Source organism: Cynocephalus volans, chromosome 1 (assembly GCF_027409185.1).
Source record: "Cynocephalus volans isolate mCynVol1 chromosome 1, mCynVol1.pri, whole genome shotgun sequence".
In the NCBI taxonomy this organism is placed as follows: Eukaryota; Metazoa; Chordata; class Mammalia; order Dermoptera; family Cynocephalidae; genus Cynocephalus; species Cynocephalus volans.
This window is the reverse complement of record NC_084460.1, coordinates 74,656,069-74,674,817: the sequence shown is the minus strand read 5'-3', so window position 1 is coordinate 74,674,817 and position 18,749 is coordinate 74,656,069. Positions and strand designations below refer to the sequence as shown.

General features: G+C 39.9%; 1 pseudogene; it reads right to left on the bottom strand.

Annotated features, from left to right (window-relative positions):
* Positions 1-6,986: 6,986 nt before the first annotated feature.
* LOC134371053 (MICOS complex subunit MIC10-like) lies at positions 6,987-7,210 on the bottom strand (annotated as a pseudogene).
* Positions 7,211-18,749: the final 11,539 nt, after the last annotated feature.

Sequence of the window (18,749 nt, the reverse complement as noted above, 5' to 3'; positions counted from 1 at the left end):
TATACCCTTGCGTGGTCTCTGGGTCTCAAGCGCTTTGCCAATTGTGACAGCCATAATTTTGTCCTGTTGTTTTTCCTTGCTCTGTTCCTTCCTTCCCTCCTCAAGATCATGATTGTGAAATGCCATGAATGCTGTATCGAGTAATATAATCTGATTTGTCTGTGGTCCCAATGGTAACTTCTGCAGCTATGTCTAATATCAGGGGCCAATTGATTTATGAAATATTCTGCTATCAGGGATTGGCCTTTGGGTGATGTCAGATCCAAATTGGTGAACCTTCTAAGTCCTTCATCTAGCCTATCAACAACAACCAAAAAAACCTGCAGGGTTTTCATCCTTTCCTTGGATGATTGCCCTCAATTTATAATTTATAGGTTTTTGCATTCCTTGTTTCATGCCTCCTAGCAGGGCTTTCAAGAACATTGCCTTTCTCATCATTCCCCTGTCGTATTCTAATACCAGTCTAGGTCAGTCATGAAGACAGTTTCTCCTCCTGGATAGTTTCCCTGAGGGTTTCTAGCAAAGATCTCATCTGCTTCTTTTCATTCCACATGTAGGATGTGGTCTTTTTCCATAGGGGTACAGCAAGTTGAAAGAATAAACTGGACATTCCTCCGGGAGAAGTCAAAAACCAAGGATAGGGTCTGGAATCCATCTGTAAATTTATCAGGGTCCTCTGAATATTTTCCCAGTTTTCCTTTACATTGCCGTATATCTGTTATCGCAAAGGGAACTTGGACCCTAATGGTGCCTTCAGTACCTGCCACCTCCCAGAGAGGGAGGATGGCTGATGGGGACAAAGCAGGGTACAGAGTGCCACTTCTTGTATGGGAAGGGCTAAGGAGGGGGGGCTGCAGGGGCAGAGATGGCAGACATTGGACAGTACGAAAGGTCTATTTTCTCCCTGAGAGAAAGGTGGATGTTGAAGCAGGGGGTCAGCAGTTAGATCGGGGACTTGTTGTGGCTTTTTGGAATCGGCCTTTGAAATTTTGTTGCATAATGAGTGGTCCAGATGCAGAGCCTTGAGGCCTGGACATAAGGAACCTCTGACCATTTCCTTTGACTCCTGCAAAACAGATCTAGTTGGTAGATCGTGTTGTAATTGGTGCTCCCAGTTACAGGCCACAGCTCTTCGTCCCTGAGTTTATATTGAGGCCAGGCCTCATTACAAAAAAAGATCAAGCATTTTTTCTTCAGATTGTCTGGGTCAAACCTGTCCCAGTGGTTAAGGATACATCTGAGAGGGGAATCCAGGGGAATTCATTGAGTGCTTCCCATGATGCCCTGCAAGGAAGAAAAAGAGAGGGAATATCTAAGGGGATGGTCCCTGGGTCAAAATCCTCCCCAGAGTGTCCTCTGGAGTGGGGCATTTAGCCCTTGGGGAGGATCCGTTGGGTGTCCCCAACTGGGTTCCTCCTTATTATATGTATACCCTTCTTGGTTATCCCCAGAAGAGTCCTCTGTGATGCCAGACGTCTCCGGCCTTATGATCAGCCCTGGGCCCTTTCCTTTGCTTTCCCCTAAGACTAATTTTGGCTCCTTACAGTGAATTAGTCCAAACCAACGTGGTAGTAGGTTAACTTGTGACAGGCCCTGAAGTGCAGGTGGGGAGCAAGATCTGTCCCTCCAAGTAGGAAAAAGAGAATTGACTAATATTTCATTGATAACAATGCTATTCCACAAGTATAACAGCCCAGATGGTGGGACGGGTTCCCTTAACAAGGAGTTTACAGGGTAATTGTGTACTTAATCCTCTTGTTTTTCATTAACCTTTTGCACCTGGACTCCCAACACACAAGCAGGGCCAAATAGAGCTCCCACTGCCTGTGAGGGAGGCGCTGCCGGGAGCAGTCACCCAGGGGAACTGGGATCAGCTGGAACACTCCACGCCCGTTCTACCCGTTCTAATGCTCTCCAGATGGCAAGGTTAATTCTATATACATATTTTCCTTTCTTAACCATCAACTTTAATTGTAAAATATATATATATATACTCCACACTTTCTCTAATTTGCTGCTCCCAGATGTTACTCCCCATTTCCATTCCATATCTATAAGTCGGTTAATCATCAGACCTATGACTCATCAAGCAAGAGTGGAGGCATTCTGCTTCCACTTCCCAGAAAAGTAAATGCCCTTCTCCTTACTCAGACCCAGAGTTATGAAGTCCACCTGGACCTGCTCAGCTGTGAGACCCATCTTCAAGGCACCATTTGAAACCAGGAGGAACTGCCTGATCACACACAAGATGCCCGTTGGCCTAATGACCCCCAGACATGCCTCATCAACAACTGATGGGCAATAGCCCACCACCACAGACCTGGGGTGTGGAGAAATTGTCAGGGGCTCTGCACCTGTGATATGGCTCCACCTCTTTCTCAGCCATAAACGAGCTCTCACTTTTTGGGGGATAGGCTGCCCTGCTCAGGCCAGGAGAAGAGGTTGACAAGAAAGGTGGGTTAAAAACAAAACCTCAGCTAGCAGAGCATGAAGCAGCTCACAAGCACAACAGGGCAGTTGGCAATAATCGGGGAGGAAATGTTTAATGTGGTTTAGAAGGGCAATTTCCCTAGGAGACACACAACTGTGAAACAATAATAACAACAATAACATGACAGGAAAAACAAGCCCCTGCATCCTGCAGGACATGAGGCTCTGTTGGGCTGGGTCACAGACCCTTCAAACCCATTGTACAGACTGGGTCACAGACCCCTCATATGCAGGTCGTGAACTAGATAATTGGAAAGATCCTGGGAGCTGTTGGTAAAGTTGATAGGCTTTATTTGGATATGAGCTCAGGTAACTAACAGTAGCCCCACAACAGTCACAGCCACTCTGGTGGTCTTCTGGGGCATCTTGGGGGCCCTGTAGGTCAGAGCCATCTGTCCTTTATACTTAAGTAAGATAACCCAGGGGCAACTGGGTGCAAGTCAGATAACCAAGGAACACCTGGGCACACATGCACAATTATATCAGACAATAGCCAAGGAACACCTGGGCACACGTGCACAGTTAACATATTTACATCAAACAGGCTAGATCATGCTCAGCAAGATTCCAAATAGCTGAGGGAGCCTGACCATTTTTCATTTTCCTTACGGGCTCTTACCTCAATACTGACTTCACATCAAACAAAACAGGGGAGAGGAGCAGCAAAGTGAGAAATTGAAAGTAGATATAGAAAAAGAAAAAAAGATGTCACTCACCATCTTGGGTTTTGGGTTTCCATGGGTCAGAGGGAAATTGTTTTTAATCCTTTTTTGCTTCCCAGCCAATGCACCAAGATGTTAAGGGAAATGTGTTTCCCAGTCAGGGAACCAAGATTTTAAGGGAAACTGCAGGTTTAACCAAGATATTAAGGGAAATTAAGGAGTTCCACTGGCTAAGTCCAGGTTCTTGGTGTCTTGAACAAAGAATTGGATGAGACATGCCAGAGGTGAAAAGCAAAGAGCAGTTTTATTTAGCAAAGTGAGTGTACACTCCAGGGAGGATGGAATGGGCTTGAGTGAGAGAGAATGGCTCAAGAACACCAACAAGTACATTCCCAGGGGTTTAAGTTCTCTTAGCTGGATTTGTGCCATTTGGTTATTGGTTGAGGCCTGATAGTCTCTGTTGATTGGCAGCATAGGTGGTGGGAGCTCATTGGTTCAACCAATTGGTGCCCAACATGGGGCAGAGCTCTGTGTCTTTGTCTCCTGTGGCTGTTTTTGTGCATGTGAATGCCTATGTCCAATTTTCCCACTTGCAAATAACAAGGTTTCCTCTTCCCAATCTTGTCCTTTTCTAACTTCCCACTATAGTGTGAGACTAAGGGCCTAATGGGATAGCAGCAGGAATAGTGTATAAAACTTCCTAAGGTAGCTTCAAAGGGAGGGATAAGCCCTTCTTCCCATCCCTCCTTCCTATTGGCTGCAAAGTGCAGCAGAAAGAGCTTGGCCTGGGGAATGGAGGCCACAACTGGCATAGCAACAGGAAGGAAGAAGCCTTGGTCTCTGACACATTGAGTATTCTAACTCCTTTGGACTGCGTATGTTTGGACTCCTATTTAAGAGAGAAATAATCATCCATCTTGTTACTGGATGTTATGTCACTCACCACCCAACTTGATCATGGCTGCTATAGTCAGTGCTCTCTTCTTCAGCGCTGCTCCTGCTCTATTGTTAAATACAGTGATCCTTTGAGGCTGCTGCCATTTGCGTAAACCAGCTTCCACCGCTCCCTGTGGTTAATGTCTCCTGACCTCACTCCTTCCCTCTAATCCTTTGAAGACCCCAACAGCTACTCTCAAAGTTTTTCTACCCCATGTTTTGGCAAAATGACTTCAACATCCATGAGGAAAATACATTTATCACACTGGCTTCTCAGATTCTCGTCCTTCTAAATTCCTTCAACTTTTCCCATTTGTATCAATCAGGCTAGAATAAGTTATGTGGCAGTTACAACCCCCAAATCTTAATAGCCTATGTAACAAAGGTTTATTTTTGCTAGTGTTACAGGGCATTCGTGTGTCATCCTCACTCCAGCATCCATGCTGACTGAATAGCCTCTAACTGGGACATTGCTGCTCTCACAGGAGAGGGGAAAAAGACACAATGAACTATGTGTTGGCTCTTAAAGCTTCTGCTCCAAAGTGACGCACATCCTTTATACTCACATTTCGCTGACTAAAGTAATTCATGTGGCCAAATGAAATGTCAATAATATCAATAGGGTTAGAGGTGGGTAAATTTAGTGAAGAATAATATAGTATCACTATAATGCCTATTGCCATGCACATGGCATATACATTCAATAAATATTTATAGATTGATCAATTGGAATATCAAATCTTTTTGTACTTTCAAAATTATTTAACTTTCATTTTGAATAAATGTGGGTCATCCAAATCAATCTTTCATCCAACACTGAAACAATTTCTATAGCATCCCGACAAGTGTTTGCTAACCTTTCTTTAAAAACTGCTAAGCAAGGAGCTTACTACCTCACAACATAGTTCATTTATATCTATTTTCACATAGATGCAGTTATATCAATGGCACTTTGGAAGGATGAAGGTAAACACAAGGGCTCGAATCCCATCTTGAACCTGGAAGTCTCTATAAACTTTTAATATCTCTTAATATCAACTCTTCTTTGTAACAAATTGAAATTTGTCTCCCCGTAACCTCTTTCTTTTGGTTTTTGACTGAATTTAGAGATAATCAGACTAAGCTAGTGAAGAGAGCTTGTTTGACAAATTGGTGAGCATCTAACCTCACCACAGGAGATAATTTTCCTCAGTTCCAGCCAATCCAGGAAATTGCTTTCTTAGACTGCCATAGGTTTATTTGTCTTTAGTAGTAGAAATGGGTTTCAATTAAAAACAAAACAGAATAACACTAACAGGTCAACCGTAACATATCTGCACGCTATACCTGGTATAAGTGTCCCTGGAATGTGACCACTACATTGGATTGAGATAGTTTACGAATAATCCCTCCACTTTGAGCCTCTTTGTATCAGTTGCTAGTTATGCCTTGCAGTTGAAAATTTGATAGAAAAGAAACAAAGTTTTGAGAGCAGAAAAGTCAGGAACTGGGGAATACGCTCTACGTCTCTTAGGTGCTTCTTGATACATGAGTTTCATAAAAGGATAGTCAGGGACAGTGGGATTATGTATATAACATAGAAAATTTCATCACAATGGTACTGGACCTGATAAGAAGAGTGATTGTCATCTCCCATGCACATGGTTTCCCATGCACTATTTTTATATGGCTCTAATAATTGATTAAGCTTTTTTTTTACAGCAGAGAATCAGAAGTAGCATCAGTAGTATGGGAGCATTTGAGAACACTCTCTTGTAATACCAGTAATGAGCTCTGTTTGTTTATCGTCATTCAAGTACCCATGAATCTCTATTATTTCTATTTTCCTATCTGGGTTTTTTCTTGTGTCTATAAAGATATCTTGAGACATTATTGCTTTTTTTCTTTTCGTAAAATTCAATTATATAATGTTTCTTCTGTTTGCTTCAAGTGCTTGGCTTGCTTCAGAGAGTACAATTTCCTGTTCTAAGTGCTCGCAAGCCTTGTATTCAATGCTTCCCTCCAGAACTATGCTTCGAATTGATCTCTAAATCACTAGCCAGTAGTTTCGTGACTCTATCTTCTCATGTTAAAAATTGGAACATTTCCTTATTCTATATTTCTGGAATTTGTCATATTTGTCACAATTCTTCAGTAATTACTAATGCTTCATTCTATTTTATCTGCAGGTTTTGTCTCCTGGGATGTAATTAGTCAGAACCCAGGATCTTGAATTTATTTAAAGCAGTTCAATGCTCTTGTATTATTTTGATTTTTGTTTGCTTGTGTATCACATATTTACGCTCTAAGCGTTCAGGTCTGGAGTTGGAGATGAAGCTATAACAATTAACTTGATATAGATTTTGCTTCCTAGGACTTCAAGTCTCATAACAATAATAGATGAAGTAATTGAGTGTTGCGTGCGAATGAGGAATGCATATCAGGTGTTTGCCTACTAGATGCATCCTGGGGTTGATGACACTCATCCTAAAGAAGAGGCAGCTGCTTCAGAGAGATCCAATGAGTTATGAAGCTCTCAAAACTCAAGAGTAAAAGTATGTGTTCAAACCTAACGTTTGTGTTCACCCTGACTCATTAAACTTCTTTAACGTGAAATTCTGTCTCTCATTAATCCAGTTGACTGTACCAGTTTTGGTTTTCAGTACATTCTTGTTTTTTGTTTGTTTTCCTTCTATTTTTGTTTTAATTTATTTATTTTAAGACCACCTTCTTATAATTTCCAGAGAGAAAATACAAAACAAGAAACAGACTTGTTTTCAAATACATGAACAGTGTACTGGAGTTAAAAGCATTATTGATCACACTGTTACAGAAGAATGAAGTCCAGGGCACTTCTGTATTCCTGAAGAATAAACATAATTTCTCTTTTCCTACCATTGGGATGTTCTCAGGTGTAAGTCACTGCTCCTGGCCTTTGGCGTATTTTCCATGTATAAGATATGAAGCTGACAGTTGAAGTAGGGCATCCCCAATCCCATGCCAGAACCAAAGGCTAGTGGCCACATTCTTCTTTCAAAGAAGGTAAGCAAGAAAACAATTCCTAATCAAAAACCAGTACCTATCTTCACAACCGCATCCACCAGGCCGCAGTCGCACTCCCTGCTAAGCTCTGACTCAGACATGTTCCCCACCCACAGCCCCAGCTTTCCTTTCTGCCAGGTACTCCGACTCCTGGCAAATTAAGGATATTCTTAACAGAGAAGCCAGAAGCAAATTAGGATTTAGAAGTAATGCTTATTTTCTATCATCCACAGATGTGTTTGGATTTTATCAGTGGACATATATGAGTATTCTTGCACAATACTAACAGAAGTATAATATTACATTGCTTTCTCCCAATATTGGGGCCATATTCTTTTCCTCATTTTTCCAACTTTAAACATACTTGTAAATACCCTTTATGTTGTTGTTTGTACTAAGACTCATTCAAAACTATCATTTCTACACATTTCAGTATTTCTACCAGGAACTTGTGGGGTTTCCCCCCACCTTTAATGTGTTTCTTCTTTTACATACATCCTTTACCAAAATCATCCAAGATATCCTTGGGGAAACATACTTTAGATGGCTTCTTTCCCTCTGGTTTATCCTTATTAGGATGATACATAACCATTACATTTTCACTTTAATAGAAGTATCTTGCCTCTGAGTATATTTCGTAATAGCAATAGTCCTTCCTGTCTCTTACTGGAAATCAGTCATTCTTAAGTCCAAGATGTACGCAAGACCATGCCTAGAATTCCCTTCCTTAGCTAATGTGTCAAGATATCAACTTCCTAAGTTTCCTACCACTTTCATTTCATCAATACTTTATTTTGTAATAATTAAGGCTAGAGCAGCAGTGACCTTTATTACTTTCAGTGCCTTATCAGACATAAAAAGTCATCAAGATAACTTAACTACAGTTGCTTTGATCAGTATAAAATTTCCAACCAAATCAAAATAGGTGTAATTCCCCAACTCTTGGTAGGCATCTTTGCTATTAAAAAACAATCTGTACTGGAAAACATATTTTACTTGCTCAGTCTGCTCAATGTTCAGTAGTATCCAAAAATATTATTGATGCCATAAGTATTGTTCTTAATTTAGAGTCAGAAGATCAGTGCACAAACCTTGATAATCAGTTTCCTCTTATCAGCACCATCACCTTTTTGGAGTAAATAGTCTTCTCTGAGTTTTTTTACCTTCTGAATAATGAAATCAAAAGGAATAATGTGCAAGAAGTTATTTTTAAAAATTATAGAAAATAATCTAATAACAATAATAACAAAATTTCCTGTGTTTTCCTCTTCTTTCAGTATCCTTACCTAAATGAATATCTACTAAGCTAAAATCAGATAGGCCTTAAGTAGTCATTTGTTTGTTTTGGCTTCATGTTAAACACTAGCTTTAATGAATATGCCAGAACTTTGTAATTTCACCAAAAATCAGAGTGAAAATATGTTGGTGTTCATTTTTATGTGCCACAATTTAAGATGACATAATATTTTACTAACTCAAAAATTGCTTAAATGACCTACTGGTATTATAGAGTAATTGGCAATTTCAAATCATAACAAATCTGTTTCTTTATAACTCCATCATATATAGAACTCTGTAGTTCTATAAAATCCTAACATTCTTTTAAATATTTATACAAAAGAACATAATTTATAACCTCATATGTCTTGGCATCAGGCTGACCTGTGTTTGAATTTTGGCTCTGAAAATTTATGTGATCTTAGACAAGAAGTAATTTTAACTCTTTGGGGCTCAATTAATTCATCTTAAAAAATGATAAAAATGTATTTGCTGACTGTGACGAATAAATGAGATATCATGATATGTTGTGCATGTAAAATTCTTTATTACGTGTTAATTGCTATAATTATTCTTAAACAAACTCCACTGTACATCATTATCGAAATTAGGAGTCTATTGAAGGGTTTCAAGATGGCGGCGGCTGGCGCGGAGTAGCTGAGGTGGAAAAGGTGGCCACTGGGCCTCAGGCAGCCGGGAAACTTGTGGACCTTCCTCTGGCCATCTCTTAAGGGAGGACTGCTGCTGCTGGCCGGTCGTGGGGGCTCAACGCCACTTTGCCCCCGGCAGGAGAGGCTGCCTCATTTACAGGCAACAGCTTTGAAGTGTGGAGCAGGAAAAGAACTGATTCTTAGCTGCAAAAGCGAGTCTTGAAACAGGGAACACGGCGCCAGGGCTGCTGTGGATGCAGCCAGGATCCCGGAGGCTGGGGCCGCACTGAAGGCGGCCAGCTGCCCTATTCAGGATTCGAGGTTTCAGGCCGGCATTAAAGAAGATTCCTGGGAGCGCCCCAGCGGCGCCGCGACTGAACAGCCCGAGGCGGCAGCGCCGAGAACACGGAAGGCAACAAACCAGAGACAGAGCGAGCGCCCGACCTGGCACAGCACTGTGAGTGATCCCTGGCCCACGCGGCTCCCGCCTGCACCACCAGGCCACTCACTGCCCCGGTGCTGCCTCCATTTTCCCAGGCGCGGGCAGCTCCGCCCTGCTCGGCCATCACTGAGCCCATTTGCTTGGCCTGGCGCGGGGCTTTCCGGACCCTGCAGGCCGACCTCCTCTCCCACTCCCTCCGCGGTTCGCTGGCGGGGCTGGGGGTGTGGGGCGTCCCGACCAGTGTTGGGAGGGCTAGAAAGTACGGGCGGGCCGACTGTCACTCCACCACACCCTGGACTCCGGCCCCGGTAAACTTCCTGTTACTGGGAGGCAGATAACATCTCTGCGACCACCAGTTTGGAAAAAAGCCTAACGAATTTCTGGTTGGGAATAGTGTGGTAGGAGAGTTCCCAGGTCCGCTTGAACCTGCCGGAGAGCAGGCTGCAGGCAGGCACTAGACTCGGTTTATACCGGGGGGATACAAAGGTGAACAAGACCCGAGAAAGATCTACACAGTGCTACAAAGGCACCCAGAGAGACCGGTTGTCTGTGCCTAGCAGAAACCTGATAGACTTCCTGGGCGAGTCGGTGCTGAGCAGGGTCTTGAAGGCCCAGCTGATAGACGAGGGGTGCAGAAGACACGCCCCAGCCCAGCACAGTGTGCACAGAGGGGGGAGACTCGACAGAAACCACACACCCGGTGGGGTCGCCACTGCACGATCTAACAGCCTGGGCCAGAGCACACGGAATGGGGAGAAGTCCTGTACAGAAAGTGAAAGCTCAACAGAGATCACACACCCTGTGGTACGTGATCCACCAGCCCAGCAGAGTACAAGCTGACCAGAAAGGTGGATCCCCGGAGAAGCCCAAGACCCGAGGCAACCCCACACACAAGACACTAGAGGCCAACTGAGCAGTCACGGAGGGAGCCATACCAAATTAGCAACCACAGCAACATCCTAGTTAGTCATTAGTCTCAAACCGGTGGACTGTGAAACCCCCTGCCACAATGAATAAACACCAAAAAAAAGACACCAGAAATACAAAAAATCAAGAAAGTACACCACCAAAAGTTAATAAATCTCATACTCTAGATCCTATAGAACAAGAAGCCCTTGAAATAACTGACAAGGAATTTCGAGTGATAATTCTAAGGAAACTGAATGAGATACAAGAAAACTCAGCTAGACATCATGATGAAATGAGGAAAAGTATACAGGATCTGAAAGAGGAAATATACAAGGAAATCAATGTCCTGAAAAAAAATGTAGCAGAACTTGCTGAACTGAAGAAATTATTCAGCGAAATAAAAAACACAACGGAGAGTTTAACCAGCAGGCTTGTCGAAGTTGAAGAGAGAACCTCTGAACTTGAAGATGGGCTGTTTGAAATAACACAAGCAGACAAAAAGAAAGAAAAAAGAATCAAGGACATGGAAGAAAATCTGAGAGAGATATCAGACAACCTCAAGCGCTCAAATATCCGAGTCATGGGTATTCCAGAAGGGGAGGAAAATGGAGATTCCATTGAAAACATATTCAACAAAATAGTGGCAGAAAACTTCCCAGGTATAGGAAAAATCACAAATCTTCAGATCCAGGAAGCTCAACGATCTCCAAACGTATTCAACCCAAAAAGGCCTTCTCCAAGACATGTCATAGTCAAATTGGCAAAACTCAGAGACAAAGAGAGAATCTTAAAAGCTGCAAGAGAGAAGCGTCAAATCACCTATAAGGGAGCCCCAATCAGGTTAACATCAGACTTCTCATCACAAACCCTAAAAGCTAGAAAGGAATGGGATGATATTTTCAAAATACTAAAAGACAAAGATTGCCAGCCAAGAATACTCTACCCTGCAAGGCTATCCTTCCGAAATGAGGGGCAAATAGTATATTTCTCAGACAAACAAAAACTGCGGGAGTTCACTACCACAAGACCACCCTTACAAGAAATCCTCAAGGGAGTACTGGGTTTGGTTCCCGAAAAATAACTACCACTGCCATAAAAACCTAAGAAAAATCTAAACCCGCTAGTACAATAAAAATGGCATTCATGAAGAGAAAACAAGCTAACAAAAACACTATCTACAACCTAAGGAACCAACAAACAAAGAAACCAAACAGTAAATCAGAAAGCAAGGAACAAAAGACACCTAAGACAACCAAACAACCAATAAAATGCTAGGAATAAATCAACACCTTTCAATAACAACTCTTAATGTTAAAGGCTTAAATTCCCCAATTAAAAGACACAGACTGGCTGACTGGATCAAAAAGCAGGACCCAACTATATGCTGCCTACAAGAGACCCACCTCACCCATAAAGATTCACACAGACTAAGAGTGAAAGGATGGAAAAAGATTTACCATGCAAACAGAAAAGAAAAACGAGCAGGAGTGGCTATTCTTATATCTGACAAAATAGACTTTAAACTAAAAACCATAAAAAGAGACAATGAGGGACACTACTTAATGATAAAAGGACTGATCCATCAAGAAGACATAACAATCATAAATATGTACGCACCCAATGTTGGAGCAGCCAGATTTATAAAACAAACTCTATTAGACCTAAAGAAGGAAATAGACACTAATACCATAATAGCAGGGGACCTGAACACTCCACTGTCAATATTAGACAGATCATCTAGGCAAAGAATCAGTAGAGAAACACAAGATCTAAACAAGACTCTAGACCAATTGGAATTGGCAGATATCTACAGAACATTCCACCCAACAACCTCAGAATATTCATTCTTCTCATCAGCACATGGATCATTCTCCAGGATAGATCACATATTAGGTCACAAATCAAGTCTCAATAAATTCAAAAAAATTGGAATTATCCCATGTATCTTCTCAGACCACAATGGATTAAAACTAGAAATTAATAACAAACAAAACTCTGGAAACTATACAAACACATGGAAATTAAACAGCATTCTACTTAATGACATATGGGTCCAAGAAGAAATCAAGCAGGAAATCAAAAAGTTTATTGAAACTAATGAAAACAATGATACATCATACCAAAACCTGTGGGATACTGCAAAAGCAGTATTGAGGGGAAAATTTATTGCATTAAATGCTCACTTCAGAAGAATGGAAAGATGGAAAGTGAACAACCTAACACTTCACCTTAAAGAACTAGAAAAACAAGAACAATCCAATCCTAAAGTTAGCAGACGGAAAGAAATCATTAAGATCAGAGCAGAACTGAATGAAATTGAAAACCAAAAAACAATTCAAAAGATCAACGAATCAAAAAGTTGGTTTTTTGAAAAGATAAATAAAATTGACAAACCATTAGCATGGCTAACAAAAAAAAGAAGAGAGAAGACTCAAATAACAAAAATTAGAAATGAAAAAGGCGATATTACAACTGATTCATCTGAAATACAAGGAATCATTCGAGACTACTATAAACAACTATACGCCAACAAATTTGAAAATCTGGAGGAAATGGATAAATTTCTGGACACACACAAGCTCCCAAAACTGAACCGTGAAGACGTAGAAAATTTGAACAGACCAATAACAATAAAGGAGATTGAAGCTGTTATCAGAAGGCTCCCAACAAAGAAAAGCCCAGGACCAGATGGATTCACAGCAGAATTTTACCAAACATTCAAAGAGGAATTGACACCGATTCTTTACAAACTATTCCAAAAGATTGAAACGGACGCAAATCTCCCAAACTCATTCTATGAAGCAAACATCATCCTGATACCAAAACCAGGTAAAGATATAACCAAAAAAGAAAACTACAGGCCGATATCCTTGATGAATATAGATGCAAAAATCCTCACTAAAATACTAGCAAACAGAATACAGCAACACATACGAAAAATTATTCATCATGATCAAGTGGGATTCATCCCAGGGATGCAAGGTTGGTTCAACATACGCAAATCAATAAATGTGATACACCATATTAATAAACTCAAACACCAGGACCATATGATCATCTCTATAGATGCTGAAAAAGCATTTGATAAAGTTCAGCACTCATTCATGACAAAGACCCTCTATAAGTTAGGTATAGAGGGAAAGTATCTCAACATAATTAAAGCCATATATGACAAACCCACTGCCAATATCATCCTGAATGGGGAAAAGCTGAAAGCTTTTCCTTTAAGAACAGGCACTAGACAAGGATGCCCACTCTCACCACTCCTATTCAACATAGTGTTGGAAGTACTAGCCAGAGCAATCAGAGAAGAGAAGGAAATAAAGGGCATCCAGATTGGAAAAGATGAAGTCAAACTGTCCCTGTTTGCAGATGACATGATCCTATATATCGAACAGCCTAAAACCTCTACAAAAAAACTCTTGGAATTGATAAATGATTTCAGCACAGTAGCAGGATACAAAATCAACACACAAAAATCAGTAGCATTTCTTTTCTCCAATAGTGAACATGCAGAAGGAGAAATCAAGAAAGCCTGCCCATTTACAATAGCCACCAAAAAAATAAAATACTTAGGAATTGAGTTAACCAAGGAGGTGAAAAATCTCTATAATGAGAACTACAAACCACTGCTGAGAGAAATTAGAGAGGATACAAGAAGATGGAAAGATATTCCATGCTCTTGGATTGGAAGAATCAACATAGTGAAAATGTCCATACTACCCAAAGTGATATACAAATTCAATGCAATCCCCATCAAAATTCCAAAGACATTTTTCTCAGAAATGGAAAAAACTATTCAGACATTTATATGGAACAATAAAAGACCACGAATAGCCAAAGCAATGCTCAGCAAAAAAAATAAAGCTGGAGGCATAACACTACCTGACTTTAAGCTATACTACAAAGCTATAATAACCAAAACAGTATGGTACTGGCATAAAAACAGGCACACTGACCAATGGAATAGAATAGAGAATCCAGAAATCAACCCACACACTTACTGCCATCTGATCTTTGACAAAGGCACCAAGCCTATTCACTGGGGAAGGGACTGCCTCTTCAGCAAGTGGTGTTGGGATAACTGGATATCGATATGCAGGAGAATGAAACTAGATCCATACCTCTCACCGTATACTAAAATCAACTCAAAATGGATTAAGGATTTAAATATACACCCTGAGACAATAAAACTTCTTAAAGAAAACATAGGGGAAACACTTCAGGAAATAGGACTGGGCACAGACTTCATGAATACGACCCCAAAAGCACGGGCAACCAAAGGAAAAATAAACAAATGGGATTATATCAAACTAAAAAGCTTCTGCACAGCAAAAGAAACAATTAAAAGAGTTAAAAGACAACCAACAGAGTGGGAGAAAATATTTGCAAAATATACATCTGACAAAGGATTAATATCCAGAATATATAAGGAACTCAAACAACTTTACAAGAAGAAAACAAGCAACCCAATTAAAAAATGGGCAAAAGAGCTAAGTAGGCATTTCTCTAAGGAAGATATCCAAATGGCCAACAGACATATGAAAAAATGCTCAACATCACTCAGCATCCGGGAAATGCAAATCAAAACCACATTGAGATACCATCTAACCCCAGTTAGGATGGCTAAAATCCAAAAGTCTATGAACGATAAATGCTGGCGAGGCTGCGGAGAAAAAGGAACTCTCATACATTGTTGGTGGGACTGCAAAATGGTGCAGCCTCTATGGAAAATGGTATGGAGGTTCCTTAAACAATTGCAAATAGATCTACCATACGACCCAGCCATCCCACTGTTGGGAATATACCCAGAGGAATGGAAATCATCAAGTCGAAGGTATACCTGTTCCCCAATGTTCATCGCAGCACTCTTTACAATAGCCAAGAGTTGGAACCAGCCCAAATGCCCATCATCAGATGAGTGGATACGGAAAATGTGGTACATCTACACAATGGAATACTACTCAGCTATAAAAACGAATGAAATACTGCCATTTGCAACAACATGGATGGACCTTGAGAGAATTATATTAAGTGAAACAAGTCAGGCACAGAAAGAGAAATACCACATGTTCTCACTTATTGGAGGGAGCTAAACATTAATATATAAATTCACACACACACATACACACACACACACACAAATCGGGGGGGGGAGGGAAGAAGATATAACAACCACAATTACTTGAAGTTGATACAACAAGCAAACAGAAAGGACATTGTTGGGGGGGAGGGGGGGGAGGGAGAAGGGAGGGAGGTTTTGGTGATGGGGAGCATTAATCAGCTACAATGTATATCGACAAAATAAAATTAAAAAAATAAAAAAATAAAAAAAATAAAGGCTTTGAAAAAAAAAATAAAAAAAAAAAAAGGAGTCTATTGAAAGCTATACAACAGTGTTGCACAAATCCAGGAGGTACAATTTCCATAGCATTCCATGTAAATGGCATGCACTGTGGTCGTGCAAAGCCGTGGCTTGCAATTCAAGTAACTTACTCTGTTGTATCCAAATCCCACTAATTCAACAAATATATAGTCAGTATCTACTAGGATTCAGTACTGTGCTAGATGATGGGAAAACAAAAACAAATAGTACACCATCCCTTTTTACATAGATCATACCATTTAATAAAAACTTTAAGTAGAGAATTACACTAGAGAAAAAAAGGAAGCAAGGCCCTTTGATTTCACATATAGCTTCTTAGTGCACATTATGATAAGGCTACTTCTCTGCAAAGAAATTAGAAAAAGCTGTTCCTTGTAGGTGGGATGGGCAGAGTGCAAGTTTCATCCTATAGTCCCATGGCTTGGAGAGCTAAACTCAGGCTCACTTCAGTCCCCAATCATATTTCCTTAGCAAGGTAACTTTGTGCAGTACACAGCCTGCACAACTGTACTTGGAGATACTGAATTCAAGATAATGAAAGAGGTTACACTTTATTCGGGGATATGCTATCACAAAAATCCACACTGACACAAATTAATGAAACTTCAAAATTTTGCATTATTTGTATAAAGCCAAGGAACCAAATCTTGGTTCATTGTTGCATTTGATGAAATATGAGTCTGGCATTTACAGTAATTGAACAACAATTTAAATCTTTGCTGCAGTCTGGGGGAAAATTCCAAAAAGGGTTGCATTCATACAGCAGGACTTATTAAATTTTTTGTTTTTTTCTTTTAATATCTTATACCTATGGGTGCGTAGGGTTGGAGGAAATATTCATCTTCCAGTTCCACTTGTTTAAGGAGTAAGATTTTATGGGAAATGGCTTTATTCGCAGGTAGAATGAAATGAAAAGTGTTGCATTACAGTATGATATTTTAAAAATTCTCATTTTCAGACACCATTTAAGTCCACATAATTGGTGAGCCAACTTCGCATATTTTTTTTTATCCAATACTAGCTAAAGTTAGTAGTCTTAAGTTAAAAATTAATTTTTTTAAAAGCACTTTACTTTTTGTCATTTTTTTTTTACTTTTAGCAATAAAACAAGTCTTAATACATTTAAAAAGACTAAGATCATAGAAAATATGTTCTCTGATCACAATAACAGAAGGAAGTTTAGAAAATTCACAAATGTGTGGAAATTAAACTCCACCTTCCTAAATAAACACTGTTTAAAAAGAAAAATCACAGGGAAATTAGCGAGTACATTGATATATAACAGACATCCTCTTCTTTTTCTGGTCTCTATTGGTGATTCTCCTTGTGTCAATGCAGTTGAGTGTCTGGCGGGCCATCTGCACAGTGGCCATGGCCACTGCTGTGGCATCGAGCTGCTTTTGTGGCAGCTGTGGCTATGGCGGTGACTGTGGAGGGTCACCCATGTGGACGTGGTGTTTTCGGTGTGCTCCTTGCTTGGTTGTGGGCGTAGGGTGTGGTCCTCGGCTCCTGCCTCAAAAGTCTTTTAAAATATAGCACAAAAGTGCTATATTTTAAAACTATATTTGTGCTGTATTTTAGTATATATTTATTAAATATACAAAACTTTCACGCTGTATTTTAAAACTACCTTTGTGCTATATTTTAAAACAAACTGCTGCACTTCCTTTTGCCTCCTAGCCATAAAAGCTCAGGAAAAATATATACACTTTAGGATAGGGAACAGATAATTAACGGTTGCCTATAATTCTAAAGCTGAGCATGTTCAATCTGGGTAATTACACCAAATCAGGCAGAAACACTATTATCAGCTGTTAAATGCTATTGTACCACTAGGCTTTTTACCTTTGTTTTTCCACTTGAGATGAGACATGACACCTTAATTGAATATATCCTCAAGTTGATGACAAATTTTTTAAATATGCAAAAGTACTTTCCCCCTACTGAGTACTCAAGAACAGTTCTCAAAGTAGCTGAGACCAATCTCACAAGTCTGCAGATGATGATATATTTTACCTGATCTTTCTAAATTCTCTTCCGGAGGAGCATATTTATAATTAATATTTTAGGCTTTTAAAAAATGCTTTCAAATCAACTTTTAGTTCTTTTATTTGTATTCATTTCACTGCTCTGAGACCAGCCTGAGAACAAGGTTGAGAAGCAGAGCATCCTAGAATTAGTGAGTATATGGGGAGTGGTTTTGCCCAACACCCAGTATGTCTTTTAAAAAGTCATCCAGTTTACTTGTGGCCTGTCAAGAACTAATACCTGATTCTCATGAAGTAGCATGACTTTACTACTCCCAGGAGTTTTGGGGTTCAGAGCTCAATGTCATGTCTGCAATTTGAAAAGAATTTAGACAGTGAACACTATTCAAACTATATTTTATAATGGTGATTTTATGTCCATCACTTAAGTTTCAATGTTGTTCAATAGTCATAGTAACTTTGAAAACACATGAAGCAACAGTTGGGGTAGGTTAGCCAGACAGAGATAAGGGGTGGGGGGTGGGGATGCATATTTTAATATCTTCCAAAAGTGGGTTTTGACCAATAAAACATGTATTCTTCTCCTTTATATTTGGATATAAAAGAGATGAAGAACAACTCAGGAGAGAAAGTACAAACTGATCTTCCAATTACTCTTCTTATTTAATATTTTAAAACCCTTATCTTTTAAGAATTAAGTCAGTATTTCTTTGCCCAAAGTTCTGTATTCAAAAGATTTGGAAATATAATTATTTAGATCAAGAGTAGAACAAAACATAAAAATAATGTTTGTCATTTTATCCATCCATGTTTACTGTTAAAAAAAAAAATTAAAGGACTAGCTTTTGAAAGGAAGAGAAAAAAGTTAAAGGTGAATCTACAGAACCACATAGGACACTCCATATACAACACTGGCTTGGAAAAAATGTATTATTTCAGTTCTTATACATATTTAACTTGCAGTGATGCTGAAGCATGTAATTGAAA